This window comes from Sinohyriopsis cumingii, unplaced genomic scaffold (genome assembly GCF_028554795.1).
Source record: "Sinohyriopsis cumingii isolate HCF-2022 unplaced genomic scaffold, ASM2855479v2 utg000360l, whole genome shotgun sequence".
In the NCBI taxonomy this organism is placed as follows: Eukaryota; Metazoa; Mollusca; class Bivalvia; order Unionida; family Unionidae; genus Sinohyriopsis; species Sinohyriopsis cumingii.
This window is the reverse complement of record NW_028315892.1, coordinates 2,636,322-2,661,557: the sequence shown is the minus strand read 5'-3', so window position 1 is coordinate 2,661,557 and position 25,236 is coordinate 2,636,322. Positions and strand designations below refer to the sequence as shown.

Below are 25,236 nucleotides of genomic sequence, written 5' to 3'. Positions count from 1 at the left end.
GGAAAAACACATAGAGAATAAAGAAGCGTGAACCTTGGATCGAGCGTAACCTAGCTATCAACATCTTTAAAGACTATTATGAGGAACGACACATATTATCACTCGAATAATAAAATACGAAATTATTTTTTTTTAAAACAAAATCTAAATAGTACACCATTCCATCGTCAAAATTAGAAAACCATAAAACAAATTAAAAGATACAATATACATCATAAAGGAAGAAATACAACTGGGAAAGATATTTGATCTATACTTGCTGTCTCAAACATAAAGAAAATATAGCATACACACAATATAACACCATTACATATAGCAAACACTGAGACCTAGGCGACATATAGCAAAGGTTACAAAACATTTCAAGGGAAGGAACTTCGAGCAAGGTGAGGGAAACCAGACTCGGACGAACAACCCTTTAGATAACACTATGGAAACATAAATACCCCATCAAAAATTCTAAAAACTAAATTTTTTATATAAAATTTTGTTTTAATAAAACGTAGAACACATCTGAGGGGGAAATACACAAATATAAAATACTTTTTATTTTTTTTTGGAAATGGGGGCATCTGTCCGTTGCCCCCACCCCACTCCCAAAAAAGTGTGTGTGTGTTTGTGTGTGTGTGTGTGTGTGTTATTATACCCATTACATTACTTGCAAAATATATATGGTGCTGACATTTTCGGCAAGAGGGAGACCTACCGATATTCTGCATATAATTATTTTAATGTTTTTCAGAGCGAGAATATATTTCTCAACTGATACAGCAGGTATAATCAGAGGCGTAGCTGGTGGGGGGGGAAGGGGAGTACATATGTCCCCGGGCGCCAAGGTACAGGGGCGCCAAAATGAGGCTTACAACGTTACATTATAATAAGTAAACAAGGGTAATATTCAAAAATGTGATTAAACGGGGAGGGGGCTGGGGCGCCAATTTTATAGTTCGTCCCCGGGCGCAAAATATCATAGCTACGCCTCTGGGTATAATAGAGACCCCCCCCCGAGTTTGCCACAGAGCGCTCGTGTAATATACGGTTTAATACAAAATACATGATTGTGGGCAGGAATATACAAATTTTGGTCGATATACATGATCGTTGGTATCTATTCAAACGAGGGCCATGAAATACATTAGCAAATTCCTACAGTATTTTAAGGCAGGCGATTACGAATTATTTAAACCACGTTTTTCATCTGTCACAGATTTTATAATCATTTTGAAGTGGCTGCTTTATCTCGAGGAAAACGAGCGGTAAGTGTTATACAAAACAAAATCTTAATAGCAATTTGATCACTTTTGCGTCATTTGACAGTAAGAATAGTAATAAATAGAGGATAATTTCTTTTCCTACGTTAGGCCTAATACCTGGTATGTTTTTTTAGTGTGGTACACACACAAAAAACAACCGCAAAACAACACTAACAACATTTTAAAAAACCCACAAAAACGAGTGCCGTGCCGAAGCCACGGGCTAAAATGCTTTATTATTATTTTTTTTTCATTTATAGCTTCAATCACAAATTGAAATATATACAGTATTAGCGTTGGAAAAGAAAGTTTTCTTTTTGTTATATTTTTTTTTCTCACCCTAGCGAAACACTTTCTGCAAATGACCTTAATAAAGAAAAATAATAAATTAACCTAAACCACTTTGAATGTCGACCGTATCTTTTATTTACACGGCATCATGCGCGGAAGAAAATACCAACTGAACCGGGATTTCAGACAGCAGATGAATTGAAGTTGATTCATTGAACATCATTAGCAATTGTACAATCAAACAGATGCAACAATGAAAAGTGGAACTATGAAAAATCGAGAATGTTAGATTTGCGAAGGATTTATTCCGAATCATTGTCTGCTAATAGAGAATTCATGTCAGTTGCTGTGTCGGCGATGCCCACACAGCGCGCCGTCCAAATGTGAAGTTGCGTTTTGCTGACAGACATAACACTGTGCCATAATTTATCTGATGGCATGTAAAGAAGCTGCTTAAATTATAGTATTTAAAAGTTTCTTCATTTTGTAAGAGCTCAAGAAATTAATTCTGGTTTGAAAGACAAGATGACGGTAAAACTCGGAAGACGTAGCTGTACAGTACCGTTGGTGTTGGAGACATCATAATAAAGGTAACTGCGTTAACTTCGCTTTTTGTTTGGTAATTTGTTGGATATTATCTTTTGCTGATCTTCTTTGAGCTTGGAGTAAATTTTACATTCTGAACATTTTTATTTGCACTTATCTGCTTAATATGTATTGCTGGGATATCATATAGAATATGAAGTCAGTATAATGGTACTATATTTTACATATTTGAATGATAAAAGACTGGTAAATGATATAATGATAAACTACAAAATAAATAATTTGCCCATTATCCCAAATATGTTAATTAAAACAAACATTGAATGTAAATTCAGATATAATGAGCAGTTGTAAGAAGTAAGAAATAACATTTTATCCATTGAACCTGTTATGTGTTATCATCATCAGTTTTAAAATAAACACATGGAGACAAGTTTGCTTAAATTCTAAAATTAACACACACACACACACACACACACACACATATGGTATTTTAAACTAATACAGAAATGGTGACATTGATATATGCAGACCAGTAGTTTTTTTTCTTCTACAGATATAAATTAAAAAGCCTAATTCTGAGAGTTTCACCTACAACATTCATGATGGGAAAGGGCCACTAATTAAGAGCTGACATATGTGGAAGAAAAATACCATCCATGTTGAAAAGGGCTAGAGGTAATGTGAGAAAACATAATTTATCAATCTTATTTAACATATTGTTGATATTTTATCTCAACTGGTCAAAAGGCTAAGTGGGTTTATGTAATGGTCCAGAGTGTGTTATTTATTTCACATCCCCTTCTGTCTTTCAACAGTAAGAAATTAGCTACTTTGGAGTCCATAGTTCTGATCAATTTGTTTATATAAAACTTGGTTTTGGGCTTAAATCAACATCTTGGATAAATCTAATAATGAGCAAAATCCAAGTATATACATGTGATCATGTATAAGATTAGTTGAGTTTTTTAACCAGCCTAAAAGCCATACTTCCACAATATAGGCTAAAATCATTAAGTTGTCCTTGAAGTTTGATGAGTGTTAACCATTAATAATAATAAGGTGATCTTTCATCTGAGTATGTTACCACCGCATGCAATATTTATACATGTAGTGCAGTTTTTACTAAACTTAGAATACATGCTTTTATAAATGAGATCTAGATTGAAGAAGTGAAGATGCATACAAATACATGAGGTTATAACCACTACTGCTGATTCAAGTTTGATCATGCTTGGCCATTGGGCTTATATAGTCAAGTTTCACAATGATGCTTATTATGAGTGTGATAAAGGTATGGTAGTGAAGTGACCTTGCATCTGATTGGCAGAGTTTCTTATGATTTGCACAACAGTGTTTATGATCCAATTTAGATCTGACTTGTTTAATTATTTGCTTGTATGTCTGAGGCTATAAGCAAAATCTATGCATGTAATATGGTGGTTCTACATATCACTAGCCATTCTTGCTACTGCTCTTAAAACTATTTCTCATTAATTTTATCAGACTTGGTGAATAGATTTATCTCATCAAGATATAGCAAAAGAGCAATTTTGTTAAAAAAATATTCATTCATATTAAACTCAAATTCTGCATCTGATTGGTTGACCCTGCAAATACTATAAGGGCTCTATTTCTGACAAAAAGATTATTTTGATCTAATGTAGCAGAAATGCTTATATGATCAAAACATTGAACATATTTGATGACAAATAAGAAATAGTTTTTCATGCAAATTTGATAAACATTGATAAATCGGTTCATATCATTAAAAGCTTGGAAGAGTTTGATTACATGCGAGACCATCACATATTAATCATTCTTTATTTAGAGAATTATTTTTGTCAGGATTTAGTAAAATATATAAAATCAATATGGACTGGTTTTGTTATGTACAGCAACACTAGTTGTTTACTGAGTACTTAGGGAATTGGTGTAAGGCAAGGGTACATTGCAGTAGGTAACCTGGTTGACTTGATAACAGGATTTTAACACAAACATTTTTATCAGGAGTCTAGCATACTAACCATTGATTCACTGCAGATCCTGCCCCCATTAGTTACCTTTTAATACATAAAGCATTTGGGTTTTTTATGTCACAAATCCCATAGGGATTAAAATTAACATCATAGGTCTCACTGGATAGTTTCATATTTTGACATCCCTCTAATTTTTAAGGTAGAAGGCATGAACCTAATTATCACAAGCCTAGCATTTATACATTTACACATAAGCTAAATCTATAATGTGGTTCAGATTTACTTTGAGTTAGGCATGGAAATAGGTTGGCTTGTTGGTGACTGCCTGTCACAGTTAGATGAGCATTGGAGATCATATGCGTAACTTAGTCTGCAAATGAGCTGCCGACTTTTATTTGTGTCTGCTACAGAGGTAAATATAAAAAAATCTTGATGGTAGAGGGGTGATGAAAAGTATGCTAATTTGTTATAGTACTAGTGAACTTTATTCATGCATAAGGCACATACTGATTCTTTTAGTTGCCTTGTCACAGAAAAATATTGAAAATAGCTATTTCTAGTAAAAAATGAATGTAAAATGTACCTGCATCCTTTGACCCTACCAGAACCAAACTAAAGCTCAAATTTGTGCAGCTGCTTTTGCTCATCACAAACATAATTGGGAGTATAACTGCTAACCCTACCCTCTAGCACACATTTAAGATCTTTAGAGTTTTTAAATACAGCCAGGAATTACATCACAATTAATACTTCCAGTTCAGTACCCACGAATGTAGTTCTAGTCTATTTTTAGAACATTTTTTCCTCTCTCATTTTGGTGGTGATAGAAGAGTTTTATTTATGCATTTTTGGTAGGGATTTAAAGGTAACTGTTTATTCTTGATAATATGAGCTCAGGGTGTTGTTGTCTGTATGTATTTTGGCGACAGTGCACAGTGAGTAATAAGGCCTTGGTGATGATCCGGAAGTGAAATACGTGTTCTGGTTACATGCTGTTATGTTGACAGTCAATGATCTAAAAAAAGAGCACGTCAACCTTTGACAAGAACTTCACCATGAAGTCATCTTTGAAGGTATTTTAGATTAACATATGATTTGCATTGATTGTCACACAGTGGAAAGGTCAGTACTGAGAAACAAATGTAGAGAACATATAGTAAAATTAATTGTGTACTATGTCCTGTCAGGGCAGTATTGGAGCAAAGTTTAAATTGGTATAAAATCTTTATTATTAATGATAGACACATGAAATTTTAATATGTCATGTATATTGACTTTTAAAATATAAAAATGAAATTAAAAGTAAAAAATTAATTTTTATTTTAAAAATTTTAATAAAATTTTAAAAAAATTAAAAAAAATAATTAAAAAACCCCTAAAATGCACATATATAATATTTTTGGGAATCATATTGAATGTTATCAGCATGTATGTATTCCTACACCATATAAAAGCTCCAATGTTGGATTTTTGTCACATTTTGTCAGAGAAAATATCTTTGTAGTCAAAATGAGACCTTCATTAAAAATACATGAAGACAAAATTATAATTTGTATTGGCCATTCAGACTATTTATTAGGGGTCCAATCAGTTAATTTATGTGTTTACGATGGGGTCACTTCCTGAGTAACAAACATCTGCTTGTATAGCCTTCAGTAATTCTTTATAAACATAGTTATAAGGTATTTAGTGAGAGGACAGCGATGAAAACTTTATACTAGAACCTACTCAAGTTCTGTACTAAATCATTTTAAGCTGTCTGAGAATGAAATACAGGTCAAATGGATAAAATATGCTTCCCCCAGGTATATTTACCCTTGGATATAAGAAAAAAGCAAAATGATGTAAGTTGAATATAAAATGCATTCCATTTCATTGTTCAGTTAGGTTAAGATATTATTGGTGTAGTGCGGCATTGTGGCCTATATGATGTTATGGGAATTCTAATGATCCATCTTGCTTTATGCATTATTAATTACTAATACTATTTGTTAACTGACACTCTAAAGATTACATAAGAAGCATTCAAACAAATTATTTGAATTTAACTTTGTACATGGTTACATATCCCACATGTACAAATATCCATCCATTTTAGAATGTTTGGGATCAAAAGTTCACATTCAGTACATCATATAGGCTGACATTGTACCTATAGTGAACCTGTAAAGCACATTTATGGCTATGTGCACTGAAAATATCCCAAAATGTTATTTTCATCATGAATATGCCTATGTATGGTAACATATTTCAATTTAGTACTTTGACAGAGTGCGGTATTGAAACATCAGCTGATATCTGATTCCACTCAATCAATGAGCTTAATAATTGGTAACCAACACTCTTCAAAATACCATATAAATGTTCAAATAGATCATTTGAATTATGTTTGCACATTTGATCTTAACAAGTACATTGTATATGTCCCACATATGCAATCCTTGTTTACAAGTTTTGGGGATGAGAATTTCACATTTAGCTGATGATATAGGATTTATTGGTGCTTATAGTTGATTTGTATGACCACATTTGGCTGTATTCTCTTGCAATATCCAAAATTGTTATTTCCCTCATGAATAAGAATGCTTATAGTAACACATTCTAATTTAGTACATTGTCACTTGACTTTCCTGTATACTGGTATGTAATAATGTTTACACCAATGATCAAACCTCACCACCCCAACATTGCCTTAAACTTTATGATACATAGTCTACCTGATTAGTTATTTAACTTGTAAATGGCTAAATGTGCTTCTAGAAACCTCATATACTTTTAGGATGAATTTAACTTTAATACATGGCCATTGCTTCACATTTCTGAGTGTCACTCTGTCAAGTTTAATATTTTCCCCCATGCTTGCAACCTTAATGTTAATTTGAAATCACCATATCTAACACATTTTAACTTCATTTACATAGATCTTACTGTTTTCTAGAATTAAGTGAAACATATTGTATCTTTTCAGGTCTAGCCTGGTATCTGGAACAAAGTGTTAGAGTTGGATCAGCTTGGAAGCTCTCCTGAGTAGTCTGGTGGTAATAGCATGGTTTCATAAGGGCATGTGCAGTGTACTGCCATAAGTGACCAAGATTAGTTCATATCACCACACTGATATATGGCACCTCAAAGACATGGCTTAGGTTTTCATGAGAGAGATCAGCACCATTTTTCAGTAAAGTAGAACCTCCCTAGAAACTATTTTCCTATCCCATTGCCACCTTTTGTTGTTATCGACATTGAAATGGAATGCATTTTTGCTATAAAACATGGTAGTGGTCCCATTAGAACTTTAAATCTGAATGTGCTATTAGTTATGGAAACAACTGCCTAAGTGCCTGACACAATAAATGTGGAACATAGCACCTGTCGGTGTTTCTTTAGTGTGTACACCTATATGCATCTGGACAGGCATATTGCGGTTTGCTGCCAAAATCACTATGAGCTATGATGCTTCACTACCCCTGGGGAAAATGTTATCAGTTATACAGACCCAAACTACCATTTGTTTTAAATATCATTCATTAGTCAACTTTTCTGTCTAAAATTTGTCAAACTGTGTTTTAAAACTTGTATGAAAATTTAAGTTTTCAATAAAATTTAGTTTTTAAAATTTAAATGTTTATTTAATTTGCCATTAAAACTGAATTTATCAACATTTGTAACTTTCAACATATTTTCAGACAGGGCTTATCTTGTATCACAATTAGGTTTTTACTGCATTGAAAAATTCCTATAATTAAGGAAGATATAGCAAATTTAGTTTTGGTTTCTCAAGAGCACTTGGACCAGAACTTGCACCCTATGGAACACCAGCACTACATACTTTCTGACAGGTGTCACATGTTTTCCTTGCAAGGAAATTCAAAAAGACTTCATGTATAAAGTTGAAATAGGTATAGCATGCAAATATAAAAGTTTGACTAAAATTGGCGTAAAACATGGAGCCTGTCAGGAATTACATCACAATTAATACTTCCAGTTCAGTACCCACGAATGTAGTTCTAGTCTATTTTTAGAACATTTTTTCCTCTCTCATTTTGGTGGTGATAGAAGAGTTTTATTTATGCATTTTTGGTAGGGATTTAAAGGTAACTGTTTATTCTTGATAATATGAGCTCAGGGTGTTGTTGTCTGTATGTATTTTGGCGACAGTGCACAGTGAGTAATAAGGCCTTGGTGATGATCCGGAAGTGAAATACGTGTTCTGGTTACATGCTGTTATGTTGACAGTCAATGATCTAAAAAAAGAGCACGTCAACCTTTGACAAGAACTTCACCATGAAGTCATCTTTGAAGGTATTTTATATTAACATATGATTTGCATTGATTGTCACACAGTGGAAAGGTCAGTACTGAGAAACAAATGTAGAGAACATATAGTAAAATTAATTGTGTACTATGTCCTGTCAGGGCAGTATTGGAGCAAAGTTTAAATTGGTATAAAATCTTTATTATTAATGATAGACACATGAAATTTTAATATGTCATGTATATTGACTTTTAAAATATAAAAATGAAATTAAAAGTAAAAAATTAATTTTTATTTTAAAAATTTTAATAAAATTTTAAAAAAATTAAAAAAAATAATTAAAAAACCCCTAAAATGCACATATATAATATTTTTGGGAATCATATTGAATGTTATCAGCATGTATGTATTCCTACACCATATAAAAGCTCCAATGTTGGATTTTTGTCACATTTTGTCAGAGAAAATATCTTTGTAGTCAAAATGAGACCTTCATTAAAAATACATGAAGACAAAATTATAATTTGTATTGGCCATTCAGACTATTTATTAGGGGTCCAATCAGTTAATTTATGTGTTTACGATGGGGTCACTTCCTGAGTAACAAACATCTGCTTGTATAGCCTTCAGTAATTCTTTATAAACATAGTTATAAGGTATTTAGTGAGAGGACAGCGATGAAAACTTTATACTAGAACCTACTCAAGTTCTGTACTAAATCATTTTAAGCTGTCTGAGAATGAAATACAGGTCAAATGGATAAAATATGCTTCCCCCAGGTATATTTACCCTTGGATATAAGAAAAAAGCAAAATGATGTAAGTTGAATATAAAATGCATTCCATTTCATTGTTCAGTTAGGTTAAGATATTATTGGTGTAGTGCGGCATTGTGGCCTATATGATGTTATGGGAATTCTAATGATCCATCTTGCTTTATGCATTATTAATTACTAATACTATTTGTTAACTGACACTCTAAAGATTACATAAGAAGCATTCAAACAAATTATTTGAATTTAACTTTGTACATGGTTACATATCCCACATGTACAAATATCCATCCATTTTAGAATGTTTGGGATCAAAAGTTCACATTCAGTACATCATATAGGCTGACATTGTACCTATAGTGAACCTGTAAAGCACATTTATGGCTATGTGCACTGAAAATATCCCAAAATGTTATTTTCATCATGAATATGCCTATGTATGGTAACATATTTCAATTTAGTACTTTGACAGAGTGCGGTATTGAAACATCAGCTGATATCTGATTCCACTCAATCAATGAGCTTAATAATTGGTAACCAACACTCTTCAAAATACCATATAAATGTTCAAATAGATCATTTGAATTATGTTTGCACATTTGATCTTAACAAGTACATTGTATATGTCCCACATATGCAATCCTTGTTTACAAGTTTTGGGGATGAGAATTTCACATTTAGCTGATGATATAGGATTTATTGGTGCTTATAGTTGATTTGTATGACCACATTTGGCTGTATTCTCTTGCAATATCCAAAATTGTTATTTCCCTCATGAATAAGAATGCTTATAGTAACACATTCTAATTTAGTACATTGTCACTTGACTTTCCTGTATACTGGTATGTAATAATGTTTACACCAATGATCAAACCTCACCACCCCAACATTGCCTTAAACTTTATGATACATAGTCTACCTGATTAGTTATTTAACTTGTAAATGGCTAAATGTGCTTCTAGAAACCTCATATACTTTTAGGATGAATTTAACTTTAATACATGGCCATTGCTTCACATTTCTGAGTGTCACTCTGTCAAGTTTAATATTGAATTTAATAATATTATATTTAATAATGAAGTTAAAATGTGTTAGATATGGTGATTTCTTAGGCAGTTGTTTCCATAACTAATAGCACATTCATGGGGGAACCATGCTTGCAACCTTAATGTTAATTTGAAATCACCATATCTAACACATTTTAACTTCATTTACATAGATCTTACTGTTTTCTAGAATTAAGTGAAACATATTGTATCTTTTCATGTCTAGCCTGGTATCTGGAACAAAGTGTTAGAGTTGGATCAGCTTGGAAGCTCTCCTGAGTAGTCTGGTGGTAATAGCATGGTTTCATAAGGGCATGTGCAGTGTACTGCCATAAGTGACCAAGATTAGTTCATATCACCACACTGATATATGGCACCTCAAAGACATGGCTTAGGTTTTCATGAGAGAGATCAGCACCATTTTTCAGTAAAGTAGAACCTCCCTAGAAACTATTTTCCTATCCCATTGCCACCTTTTGTTGTTATCGACATTGAAATGGAATGCATTTTTGCTATAAAACATGGTAGTGGTCCCATTAGAACTTTAAATCTGAATGTGCTATTAGTTATGGAAACAACTGCCTAAGTGCCTGACACAATAAATGTGGAACATAGCACCTGTCGGTGTTTCTTTAGTGTGTACACCTATATGCATCTGGACAGGCATATTGCGGTTTGCTGCCAAAATCACTATGAGCTATGATGCTTCACTACCCCTGGGGAAAATGTTATCAGTTATACAGACCCAAACTACCATTTGTTTTAAATATCATTCATTAGTCAACTTTTCTGTCTAAAATTTGTCAAACTGTGTTTTAAAACTTGTATGAAAATTTAAGTTTTCAATAAAATTTAGTTTTTAAAATTTAAATGTTTATTTAATTTGCCATTAAAACTGAATTTATCAACATTTGTAACTTTCAACATATTTTCAGACAGGGCTTATCTTGTATCACAATTAGGTTTTTACTGCATTGAAAAATTCCTATAATTAAGGAAGATATAGCAAATTTAGTTTTGGTTTCTCAAGAGCACTTGGACCAGAACTTGCACCCTATGGAACACCAGCACTACATACTTTCTGACAGGTGTCACATGTTTTCCTTGCAAGGAAATTCAAAAAGACTTCATGTATAAAGTTGAAATAGGTATAGCATGCAAATATAAAAGTTTGACTAAAATTGGCGTAAAACATGGAGCCTGTCAGGAATTACATCACAATTAATACTTCCAGTTCAGTACCCACGAATGTAGTTCTAGTCTATTTTTAGAACATTTTTTCCTCTCTCATTTTGGTGGTGATAGAAGAGTTTTATTTATGCATTTTTGGTAGGGATTTAAAGGTAACTGTTTATTCTTGATAATATGAGCTCAGGGTGTTGTTGTCTGTATGTATTTTGGCGACAGTGCACAGTGAGTAATAAGGCCTTGGTGATGATCCGGAAGTGAAATACGTGTTCTGGTTACATGCTGTTATGTTGACAGTCAATGATCTAAAAAAAGAGCACGTCAACCTTTGACAAGAACTTCACCATGAAGTCATCTTTGAAGGTATTTTATATTAACATATGATTTGCATTGATTGTCACACAGTGGAAAGGTCAGTACTGAGAAACAAATGTAGAGAACATATAGTAAAATTAATTGTGTACTATGTCCTGTCAGGGCAGTATTGGAGCAAAGTTTAAATTGGTATAAAATCTTTATTATTAATGATAGACACATGAAATTTTAATATGTCATGTATATTGACTTTTAAAATATAAAAATGAAATTAAAAGTAAAAAATTAATTTTTATTTTAAAAATTTTAATAAAATTTTAAAAAAATTAAAAAAAATAATTAAAAAACCCCTAAAATGCACATATATAATATTTTTGGGAATCATATTGAATGTTATCAGCATGTATGTATTCCTACACCATATAAAAGCTCCAATGTTGGATTTTTGTCACATTTTGTCAGAGAAAATATCTTTGTAGTCAAAATGAGACCTTCATTAAAAATACATGAAGACAAAATTATAATTTGTATTGGCCATTCAGACTATTTATTAGGGGTCCAATCAGTTAATTTATGTGTTTACGATGGGGTCACTTCCTGAGTAACAAACATCTGCTTGTATAGCCTTCAGTAATTCTTTATAAACATAGTTATAAGGTATTTAGTGAGAGGACAGCGATGAAAACTTTATACTAGAACCTACTCAAGTTCTGTACTAAATCATTTTAAGCTGTCTGAGAATGAAATACAGGTCAAATGGATAAAATATGCTTCCCCCAGGTATATTTACCCTTGGATATAAGAAAAAAGCAAAATGATGTAAGTTGAATATAAAATGCATTCCATTTCATTGTTCAGTTAGGTTAAGATATTATTGGTGTAGTGCGGCATTGTGGCCTATATGATGTTATGGGAATTCTAATGATCCATCTTGCTTTATGCATTATTAATTACTAATACTATTTGTTAACTGACACTCTAAAGATTACATAAGAAGCATTCAAACAAATTATTTGAATTTAACTTTGTACATGGTTACATATCCCACATGTACAAATATCCATCCATTTTAGAATGTTTGGGATCAAAAGTTCACATTCAGTACATCATATAGGCTGACATTGTACCTATAGTGAACCTGTAAAGCACATTTATGGCTATGTGCACTGAAAATATCCTAAAATGTTATTTTCATCATGAATATGCCTATGTATGGTAACATATTTCAATTTAGTACTTTGACAGAGTGTGGTATTGAAACATCAGCTGATATCTGATTCCACTCAATCAATGAGCTTAATAATTGGTAACCAACACTCTTCAAAATACCATATAAATGTTCAAATAGATCATTTGAATTATGTTTGCACATTTGATCTTAACAAGTACATTGTATATGTCCCACATATGCAATCCTTGTTTACAAGTTTTGGGGATGAGAATTTCACATTTAGCTGATGATATAGGATTTATTGGTGCTTATAGTTGATTTGTATGACCACATTTGGCTGTATTCTCTTGCAATATCCAAAATTGTTATTTCCCTCATGAATAAGAATGCTTATAGTAACACATTCTAATTTAGTACATTGTCACTTGACTTTCCTGTATACTGGTATGTAATAATGTTTACACCAATGATCAAACCTCACCACCCCAACATTGCCTTAAACTTTATGATACATAGTCTACCTGATTAGTTATTTAACTTGTAAATGGCTAAATGTGCTTCTAGAAACCTCATATACTTTTAGGATGAATTTAACTTTAATGCATGGCCATTGCTTCACATTTCTGAGTGTCACTCTGTCAAGTTTAATATTTTCCCCCATGCTTGCAACCTTAATGTTAATTTGAAATCACCATATCTAACACATTTTAACTTCATTTACATAGATCTTACTGTTTTCTAGAATTAAGTGAAACATATTGTATCTTTTCAGGTCTAGCCTGGTATCTGGAACAAAGTGTTAGAGTTGGATCAGCTTGGAAGCTCTCCTGAGTAGTCTGGTGGTAATAGCATGGTTTCATAAGGGCATGTGCAGTGTACTGCCATAAGTGACCAAGATTAGTTCATATCACCACACTGATATATGGCACCTCAAAGACATGGCTTAGGTTTTCATGAGAGAGATCAGCACCATTTTTCAGTAAAGTAGAACCTCCCTAGAAACTATTTTCCTATCCCATTGCCACCTTTTGTTGTTATCGACATTGAAATGGAATGCATTTTTGCTATAAAACATGGTAGTGGTCCCATTAGAACTTTAAATCTGAATGTGCTATTAGTTATGGAAACAACTGCCTAAGTGCCTGACACAATAAATGTGGAACATAGCACCTGTCGGTGTTTCTTTAGTGTGTACACCTATATGCATCTGGACAGGCATATTGCGGTTTGCTGCCAAAATCACTATGAGCTATGATGCTTCACTACCCCTGGGGAAAATGTTATCAGTTATACAGACCCAAACTACCATTTGTTTTAAATATCATTCATTAGTCAACTTTTCTGTCTAAAATTTGTCAAACTGTGTTTTAAAACTTGTATGAAAATTTAAGTTTTCAATAAAATTTAGTTTTTAAAATTTAAATGTTTATTTAATTTGCCATTAAAACTGAATTTATCAACATTTGTAACTTTCAACATATTTTCAGACAGGGCTTATCTTGTAACACAATTAGGTTTTTACTGCATTGAAAAATTCCTATAATTAAGGAAGATATAGCAAATTTAGTTTTGGTTTCTCAAGAGCACTTGGACCAGAACTTGCACCCTATGGAACACCAGCACTACATACTTTCTGACAGGTGTCACATGTTTTCCTTGCAAGGAAATTCAAAAAGACTTCATGTATAAAGTTGAAATAGGTATAGCATGCAAATATAAAAGTTTGACTAAAATTGGCGTAAAACATGGAGCCTGTCAGGAATTACATCACAATTAATACTTCCAGTTCAGTACCCACGAATGTAGTTCTAGTCTATTTTTAGAACATTTTTTCCTCTCTCATTTTGGTGGTGATAGAAGAGTTTTATTTATGCATTTTTGGTAGGGATTTAAAGGTAACTGTTTATTCTTGATAATATGAGCTCAGGGTGTTGTTGTCTGTATGTATTTTGGCGACAGTGCACAGTGAGTAATAAGGCCTTGGTGATGATCCGGAAGTGAAATACGTGTTCTGGTTACATGCTGTTATGTTGACAGTCAATGATCTAAAAAAAGAGCACGTCAACCTTTGACAAGAACTTCACCGTGAAGTCATCTTTGAAGGTATTTTAGATTAACATATGATTTGCATTGATTGTCACACAGTGGAAAGGTCAGTACTGAGAAACAAATGTAGAGAACATATAGTAAAATTAATTGTGTACTATGTCCAGCCTTCTAATTATACAAGTTTCATTACATTGGTCAATACTTAGTCACATGTGATGACACTTGTAACTAATCAAACCACAGCAACTGAGAGCAGACTAAGCACTGATATTTATATGGTACAGTGGCAATATACAGTCTGTCTGCCGCAACACATGAAACAAACTGGACAAATCTGAAAGCCTTGAATTTGACTTTATTTATCTGTATGGTAGAACAGAACCTGAGTTGAAAAGCTTTTAAAGAAAGACCTTGATATCAAACCTAATAATAACTGCAGGAGTTATATTATGGATAATTATCCATTCTCTCAGTTTCAAACTGGGCATTCTATCCCATGGGGTTCTAAATGTAAACGAAGTGTAACTGATATCCTAATGAACTGTAAAGACCATAGCAGCACAACAGCAGGGGACCAGATATGTCCAGATCCAGAAATCATAGACCAGTTTCAAACTGATGATGAACCACATAAAAATTACACATCTGCTAGAACTTATGTTATGAAGATAACTTAAATTGCATTATTATTAATCCTCCTCCTCACATTCATCATAATTGAGATGCATCATCTATGTTTTATTGTAAAATAGTTTATGCAACATAATTCAGTGAAGACCTTTGCTGCCAATTTACCAGTGAACCATTTTTTTCAATGAACATATTTTATGTTGTAACAAGGAGCATCATTTAAACATTATGATACACTTATCATACCTGTATATGAAATCTTAATACTAACACTTATACTTGCAATACTACTATCAATAAAAACACCTGCATTGATAATTTGATTATGTTCAATTGGACTTGTATCTAAATGATCACCAGCTGTATGAAAAGACATATTTTAATATATAGATATTGGATGGAATACTAGTTACCACAATTGAATAGTCATATGATAAATGATATATTATTTTAAACAATTTATATTTGCAGTGAAACATACTTTTACATTATTTTCCCTTAAATTTCATTTATAGAGCAGTATACTCTGCATTCATTAAATTACTGAAATGGTTAATAATACAACAACAAATACTGCAACTTCCAGAATCACAAAAATCAAAAGATATAAACAGAAACTTCCCTACATGTATCAACAGTTGTCACTTAATAGACAGAACTATGAAGATTTAGAATAGGATGTTAACAAATTAGGTATTCAAGTTAAAATGAAAAAAATACCAAGTAAGCTCACTACCAAAAAATCAAACAATAACAGTGAATTTTAGTACATTCCCAGGAAACAGAATATATGATTTTTCTTAACTTGATCTGATACATCTTAAATCTATAGAAAATGATTCATATTGTATGACTAAAATATTATGTAAACAAAAATTCCATCACTTTTTTCAGATGCAACATGCATACCCCAACCCATCCTTCTTGATCATAAAGTATACCAGCATTCCACTATAAGATGGGGAGCTGTAGTGGCTCAGTGGTTAGCTTTCTGGACCTGTGAAATAAGGTAGGTTCAAATTCTACCATCAGACCAACCTGGGTTAGCTACCATGGTGTGTCCTTGGGCAAGGCACTATACTTAAAGTGCCTTGGCACTAAATAACTTACTTGTGTTGGTTTACCATAAAAGGCCAAACCAAACACAACAAAACAACAACTTTAAAATATGAGTTTTGTCAATACTAAGTAAAGGAAAATCATACTGAAGAAATGTTTTTGTTAATACAGTTTAATGGATCTAAAAAATCTCTTTCTTCTGCAGGAGTTTAAAATGTTAAATTAAAAAGGTCATGGTACACATTGCTTTGTTCGTACACATCAGGCTCCGTAACCCATATCCAACTAAAAATTTTAGTAGAGTCTGAATAAAACATATTTTAATCTGGATGATAATATTCTTTCTCCATTCATATATTACACCACCAAGATTGATCCAAATAAGATTACATTTTACTATAACACTGAGGATGAGTATGCCTCTTAACAACTGACAAATGTGGAGAGAATGGAGTTAAACTGAACTTTGATTTCTTTCCACCATAGCACAAGATGATCATTTATTATGAAAAAACCTGAATAAAGTTGGAGTTCATAACCATGACAGTCTTGATATAATATAAATTCAATATATTATTGTTGTCTTGAGGTATAGTTCTGTATATTACAATCTCACACAAGATCAGGGTATATTTTAGTACCATACAGTTAATTCGGGATTGTATTAATACCTATTCTGGTGACTGAACATTAAATAAGATTTACTATTTTGGAACCAGTTGCAATAAAGTTTACTAAACAAGAGAAAATATGACTTTACTATAATATCTAAAATGTAAAATCTGCAAACAGAATACTTGCTTGACTTTACACTTCAATTATTTATTTGAAATGAATTTATACAAATGGCATTAAATTGGGTTTCAGGCTGGTAATGACAATGGTAGTAGTGAATAGGGACGGTCTAGGGACTAGGGAACTTCCATGTTAAAAAGGGTATATCCACTCTGGGGACTATGTAATTTAACATGGGAGAAAAAAAAATATCCATTCTAGGGACAAGGGGAATTTAACATGGGAGAAAGAAAAAAAACTATTCACTCTAGGGACAAGGGAAATTGAACATGGGGAATAAATCGTGGGACTGTCTTGGGACTAGGGGAAATGGAACAGGGTCGGGACCCTATTTTAATAAGGTCCCGACCTGATGGGTCTATGAAAATGGAACAGGCGAAAATTGAAACAGGGAGGGGTCTCTATTTTTTTTATTATTTTTTTAAACACAAAAATAAAAAAAGGGGTAGGCAATTGAAAGTCAAGATCTTTTCGAGAGATAGGAATGGCCCTGAAAAGGGCCTTTGGTTTTATGTTACTATACCCTTAACATAAAGGGCATCTGTGACATCTTCTTCTTGACCTTAGGCTGCGCCTGACTGCAGGACCATAGATTAAGACTCTTTTGAGGCATCCTTGATGCTCCACATAAGATTCTTCGCATCCACAGGCTGGTGTCTGTCCTGTGGATAACTGTCCAGTTGGATCAGACATACATTGGTATGTCCGTCCGGAACATCATCGAAGACACAAGCGTTGAAGATTGTACGTGGATCCACATGTTGGGGTGCTGAGTAACAGGTGAAGGAATGCAGTGAACTGTACTTATTTATAGGGAGAAGAAGGATTGAAACGGATTGAGTTTGTTGACCAATCCAAACACGCGTTACAAAATTCAGTCAGCCCACGTCCAATCCGAAGAGAGCAGTCTGTGACGTCACATAGTATATATAGATTCGCTAGCGCCTGTGCGCAGTCAATCTAAGCGACAGTTTTTCAACATGACGGAAACTCAGAAAACGATCAATTGGGGTGCACTGATGGTGGAGACTACCCAAGGGAACCCAGACTTACTTTCAGAAGAGGTGAATTGGGATTTTGTGGATTTTTTTACCTTGCAAGAATTTGTTCCTGAACCTTCGTCACCTTCTCCTTCATTACCGCACATGGAAAATTTTAGACAGAGACAGAAAGAAGAATTGGAGAAATTTATACAACAGCAAAAGGAAGCAGAACAAGCTTTTCTCCTACAGCAACAGCAGCAAGAAGAAGAGGTAAGAAAAAAACAACAACAAGAAGAAGCAGCAGCAAAGAAACAAGGGTGTCAAAATCAAACGGTCACGGTACTGTTAGACATTTTAGCGGAGTTAAGAAGTCTGAAACAAATGTATCAGACTTCTTTATTACGGCTGAAGAGAATACGACCTTCCCAAGCTAAACACTCCAACCCTGTGACTACGCCTACCGCACCACCCTTAGTGATTTCAACTCAATCATCATCAACAGTACGCAGTCCAGAATTAGGACTTGGCCGTGGCAAAGGCTTAAGACAGCTAAAGTTAATTGTTTAAACTCACCCCTTACACCAAAAAAGGCCCTTTTCAGGGCCATCCACGTCTCTCGAAAAGAGATAGACTTTCAATTGCCAATAACTAAAAAAAATCATTTTACCCAATAGTACCTGTCTGTGTATGAGTGTGCGTGAGTGTAGGTTCTTATTTTAAAATCAAAACCCAAAGACACTTACCTTTTATAATTAATTTATTCTTTTATAAATATTTACAATTCACAATTCACAATAGAGCACTTTAAAAAGTTCATAGACTTATTCTGTCTCATTGTTCACTCTCTGTTTTTTTTAATTTCTTCACCGTCATAGTCTTTTCCTCCTCTTCCTCCTCACTTTCTTCCCTTCTTTTCTTCTTCTGTTTCTTTTTCTTCACCTGTCTGTTTTCTTCCTCTTCTTCTTCCTCTTCCTCTGAAGAATCCCTCTCTTCTTCTGACTCCTCTTGTTTCTTTTTTGGGCAGTCTGGTGACCAATGTCCTTTTTCTTGACAATAATAACAGGTATCTTGACTTTTGTCTCTTCTAACCCCTTTTTTTTTCTTTTTTGACGGTCTGGACACTCTGAAGACCAATGCCCTTTCTTCTGACAGATATAGCAAGTATCTTGACTTTTATCTTGAAAGGAAGGAGAGTAGTCCCTCGGCTGGTCTGAAGAAAATTTTCTAATGACCCCTCGCAAAGCTCTGATGAAACGTTCGATCTTGGTAGTCTCTTCCATCGTTGTGCTCAGTTTGAGAGTGAAATGAATAGTGAAAGGACAAGACACATACCCTTTATATACGCTGGTCTGCTATGAATATAAATTAGGCCATGGTGTTTAAACTTTAATCATTTGACTTTTTGCTATCGAGATGAAATGATCCAATTCATTTGAGAAGAAAGAAGAAGAAAGTAAGAGACAGAAACGTGATCTATCGCCTCGTACCAGGGCTGAAGCCTTGGCACAAATTCATGCCAGTGATTTGGAAGAGGATATGAGTGAACCAGAATCCAAACCCTCTAAACAAAGTTTACCACCCTTAGTCAACCCTGAATAGTACTATGACATTCGAGAGACGGAAAAGCGTCCCTCTAGAAAATTTAGAACTACGGCTTACAAATACACAGTGAAGTTTAAAGATTTCAAGTCTGAAGTACTGTTAGAGAAAGCAGAAGGGTTCATCACCGAGATGTGGGATTCTTTGCTCACCACACTCAAGCGACAATGTCAACCCAAAGAAGATGATCGCTTGAGACTTTCCATACAACATGACGGCTTGAAATACCCCGTTTGGATCGAGTTTAGCAGCCCTGCAGAATTGACCACTTCCAAAGTCATGGACAAGATTCAACACGTGCAACAATCTAATGACCAGTTTGACATCACCGATGGAAAAGCCACACTGGACATGACCCACATCTCTCCTCCTCAAGGGACCGGACAATGCAGAAAGACCTTATTGGTCAACAACCTTCGCATTACCAAAACAAGTCTTGTCCAAATTAACAATTTTCAAGACCACATGTGTTTAGCCCGAGCCATCGTGGTGGGATGAACCTATGCCAACAAGAACGACACGGTAGAATGGAAAAGAGCCTGGGAGAACATTCGAAAATCGAACCGAGCCAAACAACGAAATGAAGCAGAACTTCTGTTACAACAAGCATGCCTGTCCAAAGACACATCCTGTGGCATTCCTGAGATGCAAAAATTGCAAGATGCCCTAGCTCCACGATACACCTTGAAAGTGCACCCTCAAGAAGTGCGCGGGTCTCTGTTGTTTCGAGGGAAAGACTTTAAGGATGGAAAATACATTCACCTCTATCATCACGATGACCATTTCGATACCATTACCACTATCACTGGATTCCTGGGATACAAATATTACTGTGAGAAATGTGACTTATGATGGTTATAATAATCGAGAGCAACACAAACATTGTGGATCGAAATGCTCAGGATGTTTGGCCTCTCAACCCTGTCTGAGCGAAGGGCAAGAACCAGTGCATTGTCCTGCTTGTCTGCGCACATTTGTCAGCCCTGCCTGTTACCAACAACATCTGAAGATGCAAGGTTCACAGAAGAAATGTGCTTGTCAACTCCTGAGATTGTGCCCAGTGTGTGGACAAGGTCTATGTATCAACAGTACCAAGGCACACGTATGTTCAGGAAAGAAAAAATGTCACATTTGTCACTGCATCGTGGACTTGGAACACCAATGCTACATGCAAAAATACCAATCCCAACCAGAGAAAGAAGATGGTCACAAGAAGAAGAAAGGCAATTTCATCTTTTTCGATTTCGAATGCATGCAAGAGACCGGTATTCACATTCCTAATTTCTGCGTGGCTCATCGAGCGTGCGAGAAGTGATTCAAGAACCTATCTTGAGTTATTGCCCTCACTGCAGTAAGATTCCTGGAGGGCGTGAAAAAATCTTTCAAGGACCGAACACACTAGCCGATTTCACACAATGGGTCTTAGACCCCATCGACAAGACGTGGAGCCAAGAGGACATCGAACATTATTATGGAGAATGTCATCACCATGCCACGGTGATGGCTCATAATTTCTCCGGATACGATGGACAGTTTCTTTTGAGATGCTATACGGAACGTGGCACCGAGCGTCCTAAAGTCACTTTGAACGGAGCCAAAATCATTTTCTTGCAAGTGGGACAAGTGCAGTTTAAAGATTCGATGAGCTACTTAGCCATGCCTTTGACTCGAATGCCTAAAATGTTTGGAATGACAGAAATGGCTAAAGGGTACTTTCCACACTTTTTCAATACAGAAGCCAATCAACACGCCGGTCTACCCCATTTGCCTCAGGCTCACTATTACGACCCTGACAACATGCGTACCGAACGAGAAACTTTCTATGCTTGGTACCAGGCTCACGCCTCCGACCCTTTCGACTTTAAGGAAGAAATGCTAAAGTATCGTCATTCCGACGTGGACATTTCACGGCGATGCTGTGGAAAATTTCGAGAACTGTTCATGGAACACGGAGGGGTTGATCCTTTGAAAGAAGCTTGCACCATTGCCAAAGCGTGTTCCTTAGTCTAACGACAACGATTCATGCTTGAAAACACTGTGGCTGTCATCAGTCCTCAAACGACCAACTATGTCAAACATCAATACTCGGTCAAAGCCCCATGCTGGTTGCATTACTTGTGCGACAAGGAAGACAAATGGATTCAGCATGCCCGCAACGGACAGGGCGAAAAGATCATCGGAATGCATTCGGTCGATGGCTGGGACTTAGAAAACCCCAAGATCATGTACGAGTTTAACGGTTGCTTATTTCACGGATGTCCCGTCTGTTACCCTGACCGCGGCACTAAAAATCAGTTCTTACAACAAACCATGAAAGACTTGTACCAGGCCATTTGTCAGCGACGCCTAAAGTTAGAACAGGAAGGATACCAAGTGGTGGAAATGTGGGAACACAAATACGATCACCGTTTGAACACCGATCCCGAGTTTAAACGCCTCATGGAAAGTTACCAGTTCATGGACCCCCTGAACCCGAGGGATAGTTTGTACGGAGGAAGGACCAATGCCACCTGTTTGCTGTACCAAGCTGATGAAGAGAAAGGAGAAGAAATCAAATACTTGGACGTGTGTTCACTGTATCCCTACGTGTGCAAATATTGTTGCTTTCCTGCAGGGCACCCACAATTGTTCACGGAACACATCGACCTAAAAAACATTCGACACTACGAAGGCTTGATCAAGTGCAAAGTTTTGCCTCCCACGAACCTATACCATCCCGTCTTACCTCGCCATTGCCAAGGCAAACTTATGTTTCCTTTGTGCCGTACTTGTGCTGAAACGTGCAACCAAGATCAACCTTGTCATCACACCCAGGAAGAACGGGCCTTGACGGGGACATGGGTCAGCGTAGAATTGTTCAAAGCTCTGAACATGGGATACCAACTGTTAGAAGTGTACGAAATTTGCCACTTTCCCAAGACACAATAATTCCACAAGGGTGACCCCACGCAGAAAGGCATTTTCGCAGACTACGTGGATGCCTTTTTGAAACTGAAGCAAGAAGCCAGTGGCTATCTGTCCTGGTGTCACACTCCCGAAGACCAAAAGACATTCAGAGAGAAATTCTGGGCACAAGAAGGCATTACTTTAGATCACATTGAGAAAAACGAAGGCAGGCGATCGTTTGCCAAAGTGATGTTAAATTGCTTGTGGGGTAAAATGGCACAATGACCGTGTTTACCCAAGACGGAGTATTTGACCGAACCTTCTCGCTACTTTCAGATGATTCACGACAAAGCCAAATTCATGAAACACGTGGACGTCGTTCGTGAGGATTTGATCTTGGTGAATTACGAAGAAGATCTGAACTTTGTAGAAGATGACCCCTTTGGAAATGTCATCATTGCAGCTTACATGACAGCTCATGCTCGCTTAAAATTGTACGAAGCTTTAGAACTGTTAGGGGAACGTGTCTTGTACTTTGACGTGGACAGTTGCATTTATATCGATCACCCGAGTCAACAGCACCCTGACATCGAAGGAAACCGTTTAGGAGCCTGGACAGACGAGCACCCCGATGACAAGATTCTAAGTTTCGTCAGTGGTGGTCCCAAAAATTACGGCTACGAATACTGGGACAAACAAGAAGTGCACACGAAGTGTAAAGTGAAAGGACTTACTCTGAATTATCGTACCAGTCGAGTGGTCAACTTTGGCGTATTGAAAGAAGCCTTGCAGTCTAGAGAAAGTGACCACCTATCAACCCAACAAGATTGTACGTTTACCCACACACCACATCGTCAGTCGACCCTTGGAAAAAGTCTATCAAATCGTGTAGCAGAAGCGAGTGCGGCTTCCCACCCACTTTACTTTGCCGTATGGACATGTCGGTATAAAACATTGGTTGTAAGAGGATAGCCACCCACCAGAAGGATGACTTCGCCACAGCAAGAATCGAGTGAGAAATCCAGCGAGAACTCCAAGTTCAAACCCTACCATTTTCCAGTCTTCTTACCTGACTATTGTGATTGTGCCCGTCGATTGGACATGTTTCAAAAATGGCCTATGGATAGGGAAGGATTGCCTTCTTCGTATGTTTTAGCTAGAACAGGATTTGTCTACTTCGGACCTGAGTCAGGATTGGGATACGAAGTACAGTGTTTCGCTTGTGGACTGAAGTTACGAATGGATCTATGTATCTATAAAGGTTCAGCTATTCTGGAACACACTCGATGGTCTTTGCACTGCCCTTACCTTTCTATGGCCTTTCCACCCATTACACTACGGTACAATTATGACGGTACCTTAGAGACAGTACCTTCAAAAACTAGATATAAAAAAGGAACGATGTACAAGCTTGAGACTGCATTGTGACTAGTATAAAAAGGGGCTATGGTCAAGATCGATAGTTCATTGTGACTACCAAGACCAAGCGAACAAGATGAATCCTTTCAGAGAAACACAAAACAAGTTCAGAAAGGCACAATTCAAGTTTGGGGCTTCTGAAGTGGAATGTGATTGTGAGCCTTGCGATGGGAACGATGCTGTACGCTGTGACCTTAGCGATGCCGTAAAGCATCATGAGAACTTTGTTCTCACTACCCCTCTCATGGAAAGTGATGCTGTGCGTGTCAAACCTGAGGGATGCGAAAGCGATGCTGCTCGTCCTCTTGGACACTTTACTGGGTTTCATTTTAAATGTGGATGTTCACCTTCACGTCTACCCCCCTACGGATGTCATCCAGACTTGAGCAAACTCCTGTCCATGTCACCCAGCCCTCATCGAAACGAACCTGTGAAAGACGAATATTCGTTCCCTGTGTGTTTGTCGGAATACTGCGACTTTGAAAATCGTCTTCAATCATTCAAAGGAAAATGGCCTAAGTATATGGGAGGACCGATCCCCAAAGAATTAGCCAGAGCCAGATTTTTCTACTTGCACGAAGGGGATAAAGTCAAGTGCTTCAGTTGCGGTGTGTCACTTCACCACTGGGAACCACAAGATTCGGCCTATCTAGAACATGCTCGTTGGTCACCGAATTGTCATTACTTACCCTTAGTGGGACCGAGAAATTGAAGTAACTTACCATGTGGTTAAAGAAGAAACCAGATTGGTTAGGAGTCAAATGTTGGACATCATCGAGACCAGTATTTAAACTTCATTTCAAAAACGATATTGAATCATTACCTAAAGAACTGCAAGAGAAGATTTACAAGGAAGTTTGGCAGGGGCTTGCCAGAGTGAAATCTCAATGGATAACTGTAGAACTTTTATTCCGAGAAATTCACAAGAGATAAGTGAAAAAAGTCAACCAGTGTGTTAGATTTCTCTGGGTCAAGGGTGCATTCATACTATAATATCGCTTTA

General features: G+C 35.8%; 1 long non-coding RNA gene across 11 annotated transcripts in view; it reads left to right on the top strand.

The window, feature by feature from the left end:
* Positions 1–1,698: 1,698 nt before the first annotated feature.
* The window catches only part of LOC149774257 (uncharacterized), a 33,250-nt gene continuing 9,712 nt past the window's right edge, over positions 1,699–25,236 (top strand). For 2 of the 11 annotated variants that reach the window (XR_016416906.1, XR_016416905.1), the window contains exons 1-5: positions 1,702–2,134; positions 2,647–2,768; positions 7,038–7,107; positions 13,586–13,792; positions 16,387–16,501. This is a non-coding gene — a long non-coding RNA (uncharacterized LOC149774257). Of the gene's footprint in view, positions 2,135–2,646; positions 2,774–7,037; positions 7,108–10,299; positions 10,567–13,585; positions 13,793–16,386; positions 16,502–25,236 lie in introns of those variants that run through there. The other 9 variants (XR_016416909.1, XR_016416908.1, XR_016416915.1 and 6 more) reach the window with 9 other exon arrangements.